Below are 19,382 nucleotides of genomic sequence, written 5' to 3' on the forward strand. Positions count from 1 at the left end.
TGAGAATTAGCCTCTTTGGCTCAGTGCTTTGCCTTGCAGGCCCACTGGGGAGGTAAGGTCATCCCCAAGGCTGTGCAAGGCACAGTGGTTCCCTGTGGGGCCGCACCCAGTGGCAGCATTCTGGGGGGTGGGGGAGAGCCCATGCTGTGGCTCTTTTTTGGGGGCAGTGGTCCTGTCCTTTGAAACAGAGGTGAGACAGCCTTGCCCCTCCACTTCCCCCCAGACCTCCAGCCAGTACCCTCTGGGCCTATTGTGGGTCATCGGCCTATGGTCACCCGATGACCTCTGTATTGCCTCCGGGGTCCTTCTTCCTTTTTCTGGAAGGACAGCCCACATTTGCAGCCAAATAGCCCTATGACCCCATCTTGTAGAATCCCAGAAGTCCAGCAGTCTTTGTTCATTCCCTCCCACTTTCTCTGTTCTCTAGTTCATTCAAACTGGAAATGTCTTTGCCATTATAATCCCATCTCTATTTCTTGACCTCTGCTTAAATGGCTGATTCAGTTTATGAGTTGCATCCAGGATCTATCAGTAGTTGCTCAGTCACCCCCTCAGTGTTCTCTTTTGAACAAACATTTTTTGCAATATGAATAGGCTAAGAATTTTCCAAACCGCTAAGTTCTGGTCCATTTTGCTGAACAATTTCAATTTCAATTCATCTCTCTCCTGTCGTATTTTACTATCAATAGCCAGGAGGAACGAAGCCACTCCTTCAACACTTTACTTCAAAATCTCTTCAGCTAAATATCCAGTTTCATCATTCACAAATTCTGTGAAACACAAGAACACTAGAACACGAACACAGCTCAGCCAAGTTCTTTGTCACTTTATAACAAGGATTGCTTTTCCTCCGGTTTCCAATGACATCTTCCTCATTTCCATCTGAGACCTCACCGGAATGCCTTTACCCTGCACATTTGTACCAACATTCTGCTCATAATTATTCATTTATTCTCTCAGAAGATGGAAGCTTCCTCTATAGCTCTCGGACTCATACAGTCGTTATGGTGATGAGACCCAGGGGTTGGGTCAACACGGAGCCAAAGGACATTGTTCGCATTTTAAACTTCAGCTAACTTACCTTCTGTTCTCCCAAACTTCTTTTGTATTCTAGCCATAATTCCTGCTGAACTTGGCTGAATGTTTTGATCTTGGATTTCTGGCCTTCAATCCTAGTATCCCAGGGCTGCAAACCATTATTCTTTCTTATCATAATAGAGAGTTAACGTCTTTATTTGGCATTTTCTCAGTAGTTGTGCAGTCACCTGGGTTATTTTATGCTGCAAGGCAGAAATAGACAATAGACAGAGGGAAGCAGTACTGAGTGGTCTGGCCTCTTGGGAACCAGTCTGGCTCACCTGGGACATCCTTCAGTGCCTGATACATGGAAGGGGATTGGCTTCCATTCCAATCTTGTTTTTGCTACCAAGTAGCTGTGTGACCTCGGGTGAGTTGACTCACCCTTCTGATCCTCAATTTGTTTATCTGTTAAATAAAATTTGGGGGCTAGGTACATTCATTCTTGCTCTAAAGTTCTATGACTCATATGTTTTGCAACAGTGAAGGGAAAAAAGAATCCCTAACCTTTGAATTTCTCCAGGGCATCATCCTTCCTATAGCCCCGAGAGCTGTGGCTCTATCTAAGAGTTAATTTCTTATTCATGGTCAGTAGATGGGCTCTGCTTGTGGTCACATAGGGATGCAGGCACCTTCCCACTCATGGCTCGACCTTCTCTAGATCCTCTAGGGGGAAGGAACTGAGGATGGTGCATCCTATGTTTCTACGGGCCAGGATGGGAAGAAGTGCATGTCAACTTGTTCCCAATCTATCCACCATCATGCAGTCACGTGATGGTATCTAATTTCCAGGGAGGCTAGAACATGTCATCTAATTACGTGTTCGGGAAGGGGAAGGGAACATGCTGCGGGTGACACCCCCCGCGTGGGGTCAGGGGGTACCAGCTGTCCTGAGGCAGAGACTGGACTGGATGGCCTCTGGGAAGTGTCTGGATCTCTTCTTTCGGTACAGAGGTTTTCATATGCTGGTTTGGGCCAGTGGGCTCAACTAGCTGCAACGAAAAATATGTGATATATTTGAACAATGGCCATGACCATTCATTCACTCATATGTTCATAAAACAAATAGTTATTAACATCACATGTGGACTAGGAACTGTGGATCTACAAAAGAACCAAAACCAAAAAAACAGACAAAACCCGCCAAATAATTCACAGTCCAAAATCTCCAGGAGCTCACAGTCTGGTAGAGGAGCTAAGACAAGTACAAACACGACTGTCATATACAGCACTGTGTGGTCAGTGGCATAGGAGAGGGACGATGCGTTATAGGATATCTGGTATGGAGAAAACTCTTCCAGTTATGGCGTTTGCAAAGAGAGGGCAGAGACGGGGCAGCGGAGGTCAAATGATGCGATGTTGGAAATGGAAGGACGAAAATCAGGGAGAGGATGCTCTTGAAGAGTTTGGACTGTATTAGTTAGAAAATGGGGGACAGTGACAGTCTTGAACACTTGCGCCCCCCGATTTCAAAGGAAAAAGGGATCCCTAGCCACCTGCCATATACCCCATCCTTTGCCCAGAGCCTTGCCTTGCAATGTGACTTGGTCACAGAGGGACCAGAGAAAGACTTTGGCTCCTGGAAAACGAAACAATCCTAAGTCTACCAAGGGGACGGGGTGGTGGCACTATGGCTAATCTCGCTGTGGACATTACCTGTCCTCGGAAGCCCACACTGACCTCTAGTGGTCAGAATGACACCCAAATGGTCCCACAAACCCTGGTCCAGGACAAGTCTATCCCCAGTGACATCTGTTGAGGAGGAAATTATTTAGAATAGAGTTTCTCTTCTTCCAGCCTGTCTTTTTTTTTTTTTTTTTTTTTTTTTTTTCCCTCCTTCATTTAACCAAATCTACCCACCACTCACTCTCAGCAAGAATGGCTGGCGCTGGTTGGGAGAGCTTCAGGGCTGCAGGAGATATGACACTTTGCTGTCTCCAAGTTGGTCCCAACCTGCTGAAGCTATTTTCACCTCATGAAGCACCCTGGGCGCAGTAAGGATATGTATATCCTAAAGTCAATATCCTACTCATAGTCAAATTTGATTAGACTGTGAAGTGGGGTCCAGTGTTCCAGTGCTAATCACTAATGCTTAAAGTTATGCCAGAGCCATTCCAAGCGCTTTCGATATGAAAATGTATTATTTCATATAAATCTTCACAAAAAACCCTTAGAAGTAGGCCTGTTGTTATCCCTCATTTTAAAGTGAAGAAATTGAGGCACAAAGAGGTTAAGTAACCGGCTGAAGATTACGAAGTTCGGCAGTGAAGGAGCAGATACCTGACCCAGACAGCATGATTGCAGAACCAGTCCTCTGAGACACCACAAGATGTTGCCTCCCAGCATCGTCTTGGAGTAGCTACGTATTTTTGAGGTCCCTGGGCCACTGCTTCCTCATCTGACCCATGAAGGTATTGGACTAGAGTGGAGGTATTCAGACTTTTCCTAGAAGCAGACAGAGACGACAGATAACAGAGCATTTGTTTTAAGTAAAGCAGAAGACCAATAACTCAACTCACTTTTCCTCTCCTCCCTGCTTCTTTCCCAACCCAAGGGACGCTTAAACTCAGGAAAGATCTCAGGACTCCAGGGAACTAGATGGCACCAAATAATTATTCAGCTAGTATTTATTTAGCACTTACTTCATTTCAGGCATTGTAGTAGGTGTTTTAGAAATATTGCACACTTAATCTTCACAACAATCTCATGAAGTACCTCTTATTATGACCATTTTATAGATGGTAAACCAATTTAAATTGAATAGGTAGCCCAGAGTCACACAGCTAGTAAGCGGCAATGCTGGCACGCAACTCCAGGTGTGCCTGACGCCAAAGCCCAGGCCATTCACAGGCTCCGACACCGAGACTGTGTCTTGGAAATCAGTGCACTGGGGTCGGTTCCAAGCCTACTCTTGAGTCACCATGTCAGCTAAGAAGAAGAGGAAGATGATTCTTCCTGCAGAGCAGTAGAGAAGCTGAAGGTACTGATGAACTTGAAGGAGACAGCCAAATGACACTGGGCATCCCCACTCCAGTTCAGGTCGCCTCAGGTAGACGCCTGCGTATCAGAATGTAGGCCATCTCAGCCCTGGCAGGAGGTTTAAATCAAAGGAAATTGTTCTGATTTATGCTCAGACTCTCAGGGTCCCTTTCTAGACTCTGAATCCCACACTAGAAGGTAATAGAAGCAGCTCACTTTGCCACCAGCTCAAACATGAGCTGCCTCCAGGAGGGAACTGCAAACACTGGCTGAGCAGGGCTGTGGGATCAGCCCACGTCACTCAGCCCACTCGGTTGCTTATCTCTGTTTGGCAGGTAAGGAGAATGTGTTGGTTAGAGGCCCCTGGAGGCCCCCTTTCCTGAAGGCATGTGTTGTTTCTTGAGCTCGTGGTATTGCTCTAAATCCAGGGTCTGGAGAGAAAAGTGCTATCAGTGGGCCCTGGATTCCCTCTCCCAATTTAAAAAAGACCTGATTTCTAAGCAGTGCATCTTAGTAGAAGAGAATCAGAAGACCTGCATTCTAGCCCTAGATCTGCTCCGTATGACCTTGGAGAAATCTCATTTCCTCTCTGGTCTTAGAGAGGGGAAGCAGTTGATCAAGTTCACCCAGAAAGCCAGTGACACAGTCAGGACTTGAAGCGAAGTCCCTATTCCTTCTTCAAGCTAAGTGTGCTGTGATTGATGGATTCGTTACACCAACACAACAATGTTCATTCAGCTCTCCCTGTGTGTCAGGACTGTGCTGGGAACCAGGAACACTGTGAGGAGCAGAGAAACACACTCTAAACTAGAGGGAAACTCTGAAATCATCTAGTGGCTCATTTTCCATTTAAAAAAGAAGAAAGTGAAGACAAAAGGGAGAAGCATAATGACTTGCTCAAGGTCACGGAGAAAGTGAAGTGGTACCAAATAACCATGATGCGTGCTGAGCGTGAAGATGAACTGTGAAGTTTAATAGAGTATATTTAGCTGAACTTTGTGAATGAAGGAGACAAAAAGGCTGATAAAAGAGAAGGGAGGAAAGGAAGCCTTATTTGGAGGCCAAGAAATCATAAGCTGAGAGGTCGATGCCAAACGAACCCAAGCAGGTCTTTCATTCCCCACTGTGGCTCTTTGTTCTCTCTCTAAGAATAATGAGAATTTCTCTGTTCAGAGGAGTAGCCGGTACGAGATCTGACAATTAAGTTCATGAACTCATCCTAGAAAAAGTGCTACCTACTCATTGCTGAATATCACTACGGTCACCTTGGAAATACCATCCCTCGGAAGCTATGCACTGACGCCAGCACCTACTCCACCCTTCAAAGCAATCTTGGAACTCTTTTTCTGGAATGGCCATCAGAGCTGTCGTCCTGAATGTAATCAAAACGTCTTCCTTTCAATATTTCCTTTATCTTTGGGTAAAGAAAGAAGTCATTGGGGGCCAGATCAGGTGAGTAAGGAGGGTGTTCCGATATAGTTATTTGTTTACTGGCTAAAAACTCCTTCACAGACAGTGCTGTGTGAGCTGGTGCATTGTTGTGATGCAAGAGCCATGAATTGTTGGCGAAAAGTTCAGGTCTCTAACTTTTTCAGCACTTCCAAATAGTAAACTTGGTTAACTGTTTGTCCAGTTGGTACCAATTCATAATGAATAATCCCTCTGATATCAAAAAAGGTTAGCAACATTTTCGCAACAAGTTTGCAAACATAATTGTCGGACCTCATATAAAGTATGATTTCCCTAATAGGAACTAAAGCTGGGAACGAAAGTAAGAAAAATGACACCAGGACAAAATTTAGGGAATTTGTTTCCCTATAAAGTCCTTGCTCAAATATTGGCCATGTAAGAAAGAGCAAAATGCCCTTGCGTGGTTTTCTGATTGTCTGAGCTTGGCAAATCTAAGGATAAATCTGAAGATGGTGGTCGATAAGCTGGGAGATACATGGTCCGATGCTGTGTTACAGCCAAGACTCTGTGCTTTGTGATCACAAGAAACATTGCCTACTGATTTCTGGTGACACTCATTTCTCCTCACATGTAATCTGAGCATTCTAATTCAAGACTGGGAGCAAGCTGACTTTATCTGAAAGGAATCATACACAGTTTTGAAGCTCACCATTTTTTTTTAAACTTATTTTTTTAAGTGTGTTTTTCCAGGACTCATCAGCTCCAAGTCAAGTAGTTGTTTCAATCTAGTTGTGGAGGACGCAGCTCCCAGTGGCCCATGCAGGGATCGAACCAGCAACCTAGTTGTTAAGAGCACCGCACTCTAACCAACTGAGCTAACTGGCCGCCCCGAAGCTCACCATTTTAAATTAATCTGTTATAAACCAAAACATCACACCCTAATTTATCTTTTCAGTAAGTGTTGATTTTAATTGTTTTACATTAGATTATTTCTAGTGTCTGAACTGTTGGATATGACCACGATTGAAATAAGCTCTAAGATAAATCCAAAGAGACATGGAATCAAAGTTGAATTCACTCTGAATGGACTTTCTACATAGATGTTGTCTCACCATTTGGTTACTCAGTCACCAGTGAGAAATTGGTGACAATAAAAACAAAACAACAACAAAAAATTAAATAAGGAAGGCCCTTCATCTTTGAGGAATTCGTAGTCTAATGGAGGAAATAGACATACGAAGAGAATATTTCAGTACAATGTGATATATGCTTTTAGAGAAGTATACTCAAAGTGTGATGGTTAAGGCCCCAATTTTTAGAAAAGATGAAACACTTTCACTTCTCCATATCATAAGCCTGTACAAAAAATAATGTATTTTATGCCAACGTGTAGGGTGGCAGTAGGAAGCACACAGCAATTATGCCCATTAGAGCACGTTTAGTGCTTCTGATGCCCTAACCACTACCCCACTCACCTTCCAGCAGCTCCATCCTGGCTCCCCTGAGGAGACTGTCCAGCCTTGGGGCCAGAAGGCCAGTTTACCGCGGTGGCTTGGACTTCCATGAGGGTCGTTGGCCTTGGCCCAATGAACTGTGGGGACCGACGCTGGCCCAGTTTCCTGACTGAGCCTCTGGAATGCTGCCCACTGCTTTTGCTTATCAGTGTTTGCCTAGGTTCCTGGGTAGAGCTCATCTCCCGTGAGCACTAACCTCAGAGCAGTGATGGTATCATGGAGGGCAAAAGTGGCTGGGAAGCGAGCAGAGCTGGGAAATGAGAAAATCGGGCTCCGGAAGTAAATGGGGTGGCGAAAAGGGGGAGTCAAGCTGAAGAAGCTGATTTTACAGTTTTTGGATTTAGCCAGAGGCTACCTGGTTGAGACCCAGACCTCATTTGGCTTCAGTCCACCATGAGGGAGGAGTATGTGTTAACCCTGAGCATTCATGGCCGAGCAGGACCACAGCTGTAGTCTCGGGCTAAATCCATCTGTGGAGGTCAGCGCCAGGCTGACCTTGGCTTCTTCCAAAACCTGTTCAGTCAGGCCAGGCTAAAGGATGGGCTGAAGGGCAGGAGGCCAGATGGCAGGGGCTAAAGCTGGGGTGGACGCTCTAGCTGATGGGTTCAGGGCCCCTGGCTGGACTTCTGTCCCCATCCTCACCAAACCCTCCTGTTTATGGCTGACAGGGGGAAGCTGGTGGCTGCAGGGAATTAGTAATGAGATATGGAGTCATTCACCTCCAGGTCACTAGTTCAAAACCAGGTCAACGGTGAGTCAAAGTTCCTGACCAGGGGGACATGGCGGGTTTCCATTTGCGTGGCTTGAAGGCAGACATTTGCCCTCTCAGAAGACAACTCAGGCACGTCAGCCTGGGCCACAGGGCAAGGAGCTCTGTCCCTGGCAACAGGCTGTGCAGGCCAGAGAGGCCTCCATGTGGGGCTTGTCCTTCTGGCTTCATTGTCTCCGAGACCTTGCTGGTCTGAGTGCTCACACAGGGCTTTGCATATCCAAAGAATTCAGGTAGGCAGCGTTCAGATCATCTGGCTACAGCTCCGTTTCCTTAGAAATCTCGACTCTGAGGGCAGAGACCACATCACTCATATAACACTCAATTTCATTATGATTTTGCCTTATCATTATTTAAACTAGTTTATTTATTTGTTTACTTGTCTATTGTCTGAACCTTACTTATCTTTATTGTCATTAAGATCTTTGAAGGCGGAGACCCCATCCATGCCTGGCACTTACAGGGTGCCTAAGAATTGTTTATTGAATGAATGAAGAGTACATAAAATAAGGAATGCATCCCGGATCCTCACATAATGTCTGGCAGAGAAGATATACTCAAAGGTATTACTGAATAAATGAATGAATAAAGGACTGAATGGGTGGATCACAGAATAAAACTTTTGAGTGATATCAGCTCCCAGGACACCAATGGTACTATTTTACTGCTAGATAATCAGCAAGTTTTTCTCACCACCAAACTAAAATCTCTAAACCCAAAGCACAGTGCTTGGCTCACAGTAGATGCTTGGAAAATGTTTGTTGAGTGAATGAATAATAAGTAGATGGACAGTTGCATGGATGGATGGATGGATGGATGGATGGATGGATGGGTGAATGGATGGACAGCAGGATCAAACAAGTAAGACTAGCATACATGAATAAGGCAACCCCCAAAAGATTTATGAATATTCATTTTTCCTTTTTATCCAAAATGTTGGCCTTTTACTCTAAATCTGGAATTTTCTCATTCATTCAGTCTCTACCTAATCAAGTTTTTCAGTCATTCACCCATTTGTTTAGTCAACACTGACTGAGTGTGTTCTATGACACAATCTAAGCCCTAAATCAAGTGGTGGAATCAAATAACACTTATAACTTTCTTTGCCTGCCACTTGGTTAAAGTTTTCTTTCTTCCTTCCTTCCTCCCCCCTTCCTTCCTTCCTTCCTTCCTTCCTTCCTTCCTTCCTTCCTTCCTTCCTTCCTTCCTTCCTTCCTTAGTTCCTTCCTTCCTTTCTTTCTCTCTTTCTTTCATATAACCTCCTGCTTACTCATTCATGTTTATTCATGTGTTCACTGAGCACTTCCTCCATGCCGGTCACTAAGATATGGGGTTATAACAATAAATAAGATAGTCTGGTTGTGTCTTTTTATTGTTGTCTTTATGTCTTGCAGCTGTACTGTCTGTCCTAGATTATAAGTGACTTTTCATTCAGATATGAGAAGTGGAACTTAGTCATGGATCAGGAATAATATCTAATAACAACTACAGGCAGGGGTTAGATTGAGGCCATTTGTTTTGTATTGTGACTAACTTAGCATGACAGACGATTAGCAGCTATGTGGAGATTTTCAACAATATGATTGCTTATACAAAGCTTTCATAATTTTGAGCTCCGAGTGTATTTCTCTGGGCAAGAAATGAGTAGCGTCATAATTCAAGAAAACTGCTGTAATATCTATGAGTGTCACTATGTGCCACATATTGTGCTACATATTGGGGAGAATGAGTGAAATCTGGTTCTTGCCCGCTACGAGATCTGAGTCCAGTTGAAGACATAAAAATGTCTTGTTCAATGTGATAAGGATTATAAACAAAACATGTACAAATGCAGCAGGAGCATAGGAGAGGGCTTGCTTAATTATGTTTTGGGAAGTTGGGGTGGGTTTTACAGAGAAGCCAATATTTGAGGTTTGCTTTGGCCGGAGAATAAAAGTTTGTGAAATGAAAGAAGGGTCCTTCAGAAATGGGATATGGCATAGCCCAAGTCTGATGGTTACAGGTGTGTGGAAGTTTGTAGAACCGTAAGTTGCCTGTGTGGCTGAAATGTAGGACATTCAGAAGAGAGAGATGAAAAATGAAACTGGAAAAGCATGTATGAGCCAAACTGTTTTCTAAAGGTCATACTAAAGAGCTTGATTTCTAATGTCTATGTAATAGGGAGTAATTAAATTAGTGCTTTTGACTATTGTGTCTTGATGTGTGTGTGTGGGGGGGTGGTGTCCCCATTTCCTACAATGTGGCAGATTAGATGACGTGAAAACTCTCCTATCTCAAAATTCCTAGAAATGCAGAACAAAATATAGAAATCATTTTCTACAAGTAAAGCTGAGCTCACAAGAAAATAAGAAAGATCTGCCAGGGGAAACACAAGCAGAAATTGAAAATGAGTGCAGCCAGCGAGTGACTGATCTGAGGCAACCTTGGGTGTTGGGGCAGGTATAGGGAGGGGTGGGTTTGGGGGATTTTAGGATTTTACATTTTTAAATTTAGATTGGGTGTTTTAGGTTCACAGAAATATTGAATATGAGGCCTTGCATTTATGCCAAGTGGAGAGTTGAAATTAGGGCCTTCATGTAAAGCTAGGGCAAGATTTATAAGGGAGCATTCTGCTCACCTATAAAGGGATATTCACATAAGCCATCTATCGAGCCTGGGCTATGAGTGGAAGAAAGAAGTGTCCCCTGTAATCTCATAACCACGTGCTCACCTTCATGTGGATTCAGGGTTTGCATTTACATTACTCAAGTGGTCCAGGAATCCCCAAGTCAATAAAATAATGAGAAGTCATCTTTGATGGATGATACTGCTGGGACGATACTGAGTGGAGAAGTGTACACAAAATAGCCCTTGCAGGACACAAACTCAATGCAGGCCATTCAGAATTTTTATGTAGTGAGAATTCTAATGTAGTGAGTTTTCAGCTCTGAAGTTCTATTCTCATAACCCACCATTGGCAAACCTCAGCAGATACAACAACAATAGGTGTAGGCCACCAAGAATTTTCATTTAGAAAGTAGAGCTAATGGAGAGAGACTATAAATTAGTATTTAAAAAAAAACAACTGTTAAAGATATATAAAAGAAAAAAAGTGGAAAAAAAATAAGACACTATGAAAAAACCCAGACAGATTTGAAAAAAGCAAATAGAAACTAGAAAACCAAAAGTGTATCAACTGACATGGAGTAGACATAGCTAAAACGAGAGTTTAAGAACTGGCAGCCTCCAGCAAACTCCCCCCCAATGCAACACAGAGACATAAAGAGATAGAAAATACAAAAACAAGATTAAAAGACATGGAGGATAGAATGAGGGTAAACGTATGACTAATAGGAATTTCAGAAAAAGGATATTAAGAGAATGAGTAAAGGAAATAACCAAAGAGAAAAAAGCTGAGAATTTTCCAGAATCTATGAAATAAATGAATCTTCAGAGGCAGGAAATGAGTCCTAAGAAAGATAAAATGAAATCTGTACCAAACAACATTGTCGAAAAACTTTTAAAAACCAAAAATAAATAGAAGATCTTAAAAGCAACAAGAGAAGAATATGGATTGCTCACAAAGAAATAATAATTAGACTAATAACTGACTTCTCAAAAGCAACAATGGATGCCAGAAGTTGAATAAATAATATTTTTAAAGTGCTGAGAGAAAATAACTGTCAGCCTTCATTTGAACCTCCTTCAACTATCATTTAAAAACAAAAGGGAATAAAGGTATTTTTAAACAATGACCAAGAGAATTTACCATTTAAGGACGCTTATGGAAAAGATTTTTAGAGCACGTATTTTAGGAAAAAAGAAAGTGAACTCAGAGGGAAAGATTCAAAGGCAAGAAGGAATGGTAATTAAAGAAGTTGGTAAGCATCTAGGCAAAGCCAAAAAAAATGTATTAATTGCTCAAAAACAGCAGTAATGATAATAATAACAAAATTTAGGGGGTGTAAAAGTAAGGTGAAATTATCTAAAATGCTGGATGGTGATAACACGTAAAATAAGTTAAAATAGTCTAAATTCCCTTTATTATTTGGGAATAGGGTATCAGCACTAACTTTAGGTCCAACATTCTTGACAAAAGTTTCAGGTTAAGCACTAAAAGAGTAGAAATAAAACGTAATTTCTAAATCAATAGAGGAAAAGAGAGAAATACAGAAATCTCAATTGACCCAAAAGAGGACAGGAAAAGAGGCAGAAAGGCATTAAAAAGCAGAGTAAATAGAAAGTACAAAAAGAAATGGTGGAAATAAGTCAAAAATGTATTAGGAAACACAATAAATTTAAGTGGATTCGAATCACTAGTTAAAAGACAACTGTCAGGTTCGATGTAAAAAGAAAAAAATAGAAAGAAAGCTTGCTTATGCTGTTTTCAAAATACATACCTAAAACAGCAGGATTCAAAAAAGTTCAAAGAAAAGGATAAAAAGAGGCATACCAAGCAAATACTAATAAAAAAAAAAACACCACTGTAGCTATAATGATTATAGCAGAGTAAATGTGTTTAAGGCACAAAGATGGTCAGTATATAATGATAAAAGCAACAATTCATCAGGAAGATATAACAAATCCAAATTTCTATGGATCCATTATAAAGTATAAATGCATAAAATATATAAAATTATAAGGAACTGACTAATCTTTATAGGAGATTTAAAAATACACCTTTCTGATAATTGATAGATCAAGTGGCATAAAAATTGGCATCAATTTATAAGATTTGAAAGACAATGAATAAGATTGATCTAATAGTCATACACAGAATCTGTGCCTAACAATTGAAGAATGTACATTTTTTCAAATACACAAGAGATATTTACAAAAACTGACAAGGTTCTAAGCCACAATGCAAGTCTCAACAAGTGTCAAAGAATAAATATCACAGTCAACTTTCTCTGACCAGAATCTAATTAAGTTATAAATGGACAACAAAAGGTAACTAAAAACAACATATTTAGAATTGAAAACATTTCTAATTAATTCATAGATCAAAGAAAAAAATCGTAATAGAAATGAACAAATACTTAGAACAAAATTTGAAATCCTACTTAATAACACTTGAGGGATACAGTTAAGAAATACTGAGAGTAGTGGCTCTCAACTGGGGACATTTGGCAATGTCTGGAGACATTTTTGTTTGATCAACTGGAAGCAGATATTAGCATCTAGTCGGTAGGTGTCAGAGACGCTGCTATCCTCTGTTACAAAGGACAGCCAACCACAATGATTGTCTGACCCACCAATGGCAACAGTGTGGGTGTCGAGACACCCTGACCTAGAGGGAAAGTTATGACCCTAAATGTTATATGAGAAAACAAGAATGAGAACTGTCAGTCAGGTTGAGGCTACACGAGAAAACAGAGCAGGTGGCAGAGCAGGTGACTGTTAGAATAATTTAGGTAGACGATAATGGGGACTTGGCCGAAGGCAGTGGCGACAGGAATGGAGAGACAAGGGTTTTGGGGGTAAAATTAACAGGACTTGGAGACAGGTGAGGAAAAGAGGAGTAGAAAAATGAGATGGCTCAGTAAAGTCACTTCAGGGTAGAACTAAATTGCAAAACTTCACGAATTTATTAGTCAAACGCAGTAGACTACAACTGGGTGATCTTGAATGGGCATCCACAAGCACTTGGCCTCAGGGAACCCAGTCAAAGAACTATGACTGGACTGCCAGGGGCCCCCAAAGAGGAATTGAGGTCAAGGCTATGTCCTGGGAGATGGGAAGCCCAGAGGACGCAGGCTGCCAAAGATAGAAGGTGACAGTGGGGAGAGGACATTTTTCCTGAATTATCACATACAAGATCTCCTGAGGTGGGGGTGAGAGTGGGCTGGAATTCAATAGTCCCCAAGCCCTGTCTTGCTCTCACGGGCATGATGCAAACCACTGAAGAATAGTTTCCAATTCTGCCATGGTAGAGAAAAAGAAAGAAACACGACCACACGTACCACAGCTCAGAGTTTCAAAGACCACATTTAAGGTGCGCTTCAAACAGCCGTGTGAAGCTCCAACACACCCCAGGCTCAAGTCGGGGTAAACAGAGTTATATTTACTGGCACAAGGCCTAAAATAGAAATCCAGTAGCTAGCTCTTTTCTCCTTAACGGTGTCTCTTTAATACCTAAGTGGGTATCAAAGAGCTGGTGTCAATTGTTAATGCCAGAAATTGTGGCTGGTGGGGAATGCGTTCTCTTTCACATTTTATGGGGGAATTCAAAGCGCACCGGATTCACAGTGTGAGAATATCTTTGGTGGAAATGCTCAGATATTTCTCTCTTTGGCTGTAGCTGATCTCCATGGGTTGATGTTCAGTACCCGAAGAGCCTCAGACAGGCCACTGGGGAAGCTGTGAGCTCATTGTTTGAAACAGTACCACAAAATTAACTGCTCTGACATCTTTTCAGAGTTCTAAGACATTTCTGTACTGAGGGTTGTTTTTTTTTTTTTCTTTTTCCGTCTAGATAAAAGACAATCTACTAGTCAAGGTAGCTGGTACTTTTTATTCATTTGTTTCCCATTAAACTCTGTCTCTGAAGTACACACAGATCTTTATTTGGTTTGCCAGTGTGTGGGAGAGAGACATACAGACATAGGGTAACTAACAGCCACTAAGAAAAGCAAAGACAAAAACGACTAGTCTGTTTATGTTGCCTCCTCTTTCAGTTGTCTGTGCCATTGAACCATTGGTCTCTGTGAAACTTAGAATCGGTAGGGCTTCCTCTAAATAAATGGTGGTGATGGCGGTGAGGGAAAGGGAGCACAGAGGAAAAAAGATGGAGAAATGTGCAGCAAGAGAGGATGAGAGGCAAAGAGAGGGCGAGTGAGAGGAAGGTGAGGAGCCTGGGTGGCTGTTTTTCTCTGCTCCTAATCAGCAGTTTCTTGGCTCCAGGTCTGTATGTGGATGAGACTTGTCCATGTCACCAAGGAGGGGCCTATCTGGTTTCCTGGGGCTACCGATTTGGGGCCTTGGGGTTCTGAGGGAGGAGCAGAAGGAAGAGGTGCTGGCAGCTTCAGGTTCCATCGGAGTGGAGTGGGGTTTGGGGAGAAGGAAGGGAGGAGAGAAACCAGGACATTTTGTCTAATGTGACTGCAGACCTAGTGCTGGGCCGTCACCTTCCTCTAGTAAGGGTCAGGAAGGGAGATTGATGGAACTTGTACAGACTGGTTGAAGTTTTTGTGGGCTGCAGTGATTGTTGGATTTCAACTTCAAAATGCTAGCCTATTTGAAAGTTTCTTTGCCAACAAAGATGAATTTACTTAGCACCCGTCCGGGGGAGGGGAGGAAAACAAAGCTGTTACAACGAAGTTTTCTCACAGGATGAATTCTTTCATCCTGTGAAAGAATTCTAATACTAATATCGCCATGTATATCATAGTACCTAATGTTTATTTAAGTTCTTTTCACAGCTACAATCTCATGTGGTTCTGTGAGGAAGTAAGAGATAGACTGCTATCTCTTTTTTATCCTTAGGACATTGGTATGCTTCCCCCTTTCTGATAAGAATTATGTGATTCATCATCTCTTATATTTTGCTTTAGTTACCAGGAAGCTCAGAACAAAATTTCTAGCTAAAATATCACTTATTCTATTTTTTTTTCTGGTTTTGATTTTTGCTTGTATTGCTATTTTCCCTGGGTCCGTTTTTTTGTTTGTTTGTTTGTTTTTTGTTTTCCTGATTATATTTTGACTTTTTATTTTCCTTCGAGTTTTGGTTGGAAGTTCATTCATTCAACAAATATTTATTATTCCTCATACTCTCTTTTCCTCTTCTTTGTTTTATTTATTTCCATAGCACTAACACCATCTAATGTACTACATATTTTATGTATTTATTGTTTATTATATACGTTTATTATATTATATATGGCTTCCTAATGCTATCAATAGAAATTAAGCTCCATGAGGGCAAGGGTTTTGTTTTTCTTGTTCTGTACTGGATTTCCAGAGTCTAGAGCAGTGCCTGGCACACTGAAGGTCTTCAGTAAACACGTGTTGAGTGAAAGAATCATGTACTCCATGCCAAGTTCTGTGCCAGGAGATGGGAATCAGAGCTGGCTGTATGGGTGTGTGACCTATGCAGGCTCACAGGACCTTGAACTCAGATGGGCCCCATGCTTGGTTTGAAATTCCTAATACATTTTGAACAAAGAGCTCCACATTTCCATTTTGCACTGGGCCTATGAATTCTGTGACCATCCTGATGGGATACATCAGTGTCATTACCGTCATTACCTGCATGAAGGTTTTGATCTACTGGAAGGAGGAATTATTTAAAAAAAAAAAAGACATGCCATACTAGTAATTTTAACATGTAAGATATATAAGTACACACACACACACACCCTTACATGAATGTTTTGATGCAGAGCCAATGCTTTTTCTCTGGTGTCTTGTATAAACCACACCCTTAAAGCATCCTCTGTGATTTCCTGTTTTCATTTCTTTGAAGTGGAGGGAGAGGTTTAAGATGCCCTGAAAAGAAATCTGGCTACAGAATTCTTCTATAGTCTCAGGACCCTCCCTACCCTTTATGATCGCTTCACTCACTTCTAAATAAGCAGCAAGTTTTTGGCCTGACCTTTATCAAGTCTTTCCGAATTATTCAATTTAGCTTTCATATAAATGAATACCTATCACACTCATATTTCATTAGCTTCTATAATATTTAATTCAATTATGTAAATTACAATAGCATGTACAACAAACTAAAATCAATTTGGGAACAATAAGAATGACTCTTGATAAGCCACAACTAAAGAAGAGAGAAGTAGAAATATGCAGTCGTATTAAAAAGTGGCCTAGCAGCTGCCAGCATTTGGGGTGCCCCAGGCATCAATCAGTGTGCCTCTCAGAGAGGTGGAAAATGTTGGTGAATCTGGGAAGTCAGTTAAATGGAGGTTGGTTAAGAGAATTTCTACTGTCATTGATGGTACGAGAGCTTATAACAGAGAAATTCAACTAAGTCAAGGAGACCACAGAAGGCTTCCCTGAGGAAGTTGTGACCGAGATGAATGCTGAAAATTTTAAATAAATAAGGGTAGGAGAGGCCTAGGTAAATGGAGAGGAGTAGTCCAGGCTATAGGAAGAGTGTGTGCAAAGGCTCTGTGGAAGGGTGGGGACATGGCATATTTGGAGATCTGATAGAAAGCGGGTATAGCTGGCACCTACAGAATGAGGACACTCATGGGGCATGATAAGCTGGTGAGGTCAGGAGGAAAATACCTGCCACTGTTTGTTGACCATGTTAAAGATTTTGGGTTTTGCAATAGGAGCAAGGAAAGCTACTAAAGATTTTAAGCAAGGGATGCGACATTATTGGATTCAAGTTTCATCAAGATCACTCTGGCTGCAAAGTGGAGAACGATTGGCGGGAGCAAGAGTGGGTTTGGAAGCTCAGCAGTAGCCCAGGTAAGAGATGCTGTTAACTGGACTCTAGGGCTGCGATGATGGAAATGGAAACGATAGTTAGAACTTGGTAATAAATTAGACATGGAGTGAGAGTGATGATTAATTAAGAATGGCACCTGATTTCTGGCTTCTAAAGCTGGGTAGATGATGTTTTAATTCATTGAAATAGGAAGCACTGGGGAAAAATTATGTTTTAGGAGGAAAAAGCCTGAGTTAGCTTTTGGAAATTTCAAGTTCAAAGTGCTTTTGAACATGTAAAGTGGAAGAGTCAAGTTGGGTTTAATTATATAAGTCTGGCTATAGGAGAAAACGTATAGCCTGAAGGAAGATAAGAATCTACAACCATCTTTATATGGGGGGAAACAGAAGTAAGAATTATGACAGATTACCTAAGGTGAGAATCCAGAATGAGGAAAGGATTTCTTAATAAAGTCCAGTATTTAACTGCTGGATAGAGAATAAAGAACCTACAAAGGAGAAGCAGCAGCCAAAGAGGTGGGAAGAGAATTAGGAGCTTTCGGATGAAGCAACCAAGACAGCACAACTAAAGACACTCACGAAAGAGGACTTCCAGAACTGCTTCAGAAAGTGGCAAGAATGATGGAATAAGTGTGTTCAAAGTGAGTGGGAGTACTTTGAGGGGAATTAATGGCAATGTGTTCTTTACTGTAATAAATTTTTTTAATTTAAACATTCACCGGATTGTTTGATCACACCTCATATATATATATATATATATATATATATATATATATATATATATATATATATTCTATCTATCTATCTACCATCTATCTTTGTGTGCATGTGCACACACACACAAACACAAAAATCCCTATTTATTATTGAGAAAACAGATTTTAAAAAGTTACAGACGTATTTTGTACACCTGAAACTAGTAAAAAAAAGTTAAAAAAAAGGAAAAAATATTACAGACATTCCCGACTTAATGATGGTTCAAGTTATGATTTTCTATTTCACAGTGGTGCACAAGTGATACACATCCAATAGAAGCTGGACTTTGAATTCTGAATTTTGATCTTTTCCCAGGCTAGTGATATGCAGTAAGTTGCTCTGTTGTGACGCTGGACAGCAGCTGCCAGCCCATAGCTCCCAGTCAGCCACATGATCATGAGGGTAAACAACCATTACTTTAAATTGCAATCATTGTGTGAGACAATTTTGCCCAACTGGAGGCCAGTGTAAGCATTCTGAGAACGTGTAAGGTAAGCTAGGCTAAGCTGTGATGTTTGGTAGGTTAGGTGTATTAAATGCCTTTTCGACTTCATGATATTTTCACCTTAGGATGGCTTTATCCGGATGTAACCCCACTGTAAGTTGAGGAGCATCTGCATATGATTTGCTGAAAGTGGTACAGAAAACCTGTAGCTGAGCTATGACTGTAGACCAACCAGTCCTTCTGACTCCTCAGACGTAGCTCAGAACCGGGAAAGAAGGTTGGATTTAAGAGCTCTGGCAAATCACTTATTTTCTCAGAGCCTCAGTTTCTTTAGCTTTACCTCATTTGTTGTGAGGATTATATGTGATGAGCGCATAAAGGACCTGACACAAGCAGCACTTAGTGTGCGTTTCTATGTCCTCCCTACCACTGCCCCCCTCAATTTCCTTCTCTCCCTTTCTCTTTAATCTAAGACGAGAGCGATAACATGAAAGGAGAGAGAGCATATGGATATTTATTTTGAAAAGAGTGATGAGCTGGAAGTTGGGTTAACAGCTGGACAGATGTAGGTTAGATGAAACAAACAACATATTGGCTGCCGGAGAACTGAGGAAGCAGAAGAGGCATCCAGGAGAACTAGAAACTGTCTTTCCCTGGAAATCTTTCAGCTTAAGGCAGGAATTCCTTTCTGGGTACTTCGAGCCATTTGTTTAGTTCTGTTGTCTCTGGCCTTCAGAGAGAGCGATGCATTAACAAGTCTGAGAACTTTGTTAGCAATTCTGAAGTCAAGTCTTCATTAGCATTTCACAGGAACGTCTAAATGCCACCACTAAAGTGCAGGATTCCTTGGCCCTCTCAAAGCACGTGTGCAGATTCCTGGGGTGCCAGGCTACTAAGCCGAGTTTCCAAGGGTGACTGAGGAGGAATGGGGCTGCTTTCTCCCATGAGCCTCACTTCTTCATTCTGTCTGGAGAGTCCAGAAAATGCAGGTTACCCAGAAGTCTATGACCAGGGGTCCTCTGCCCCATACCAAGGATATTCAACCAATTCA

The sequence above is a fragment of the Rhinolophus sinicus genome, chromosome 1 (genome assembly GCF_057876585.1).
Source record: "Rhinolophus sinicus isolate RSI-liver-muscle chromosome 1, RSI-T2T, whole genome shotgun sequence".
Lineage (NCBI taxonomy): Eukaryota > Metazoa > Chordata > Mammalia > Chiroptera > Rhinolophidae > Rhinolophus > Rhinolophus sinicus.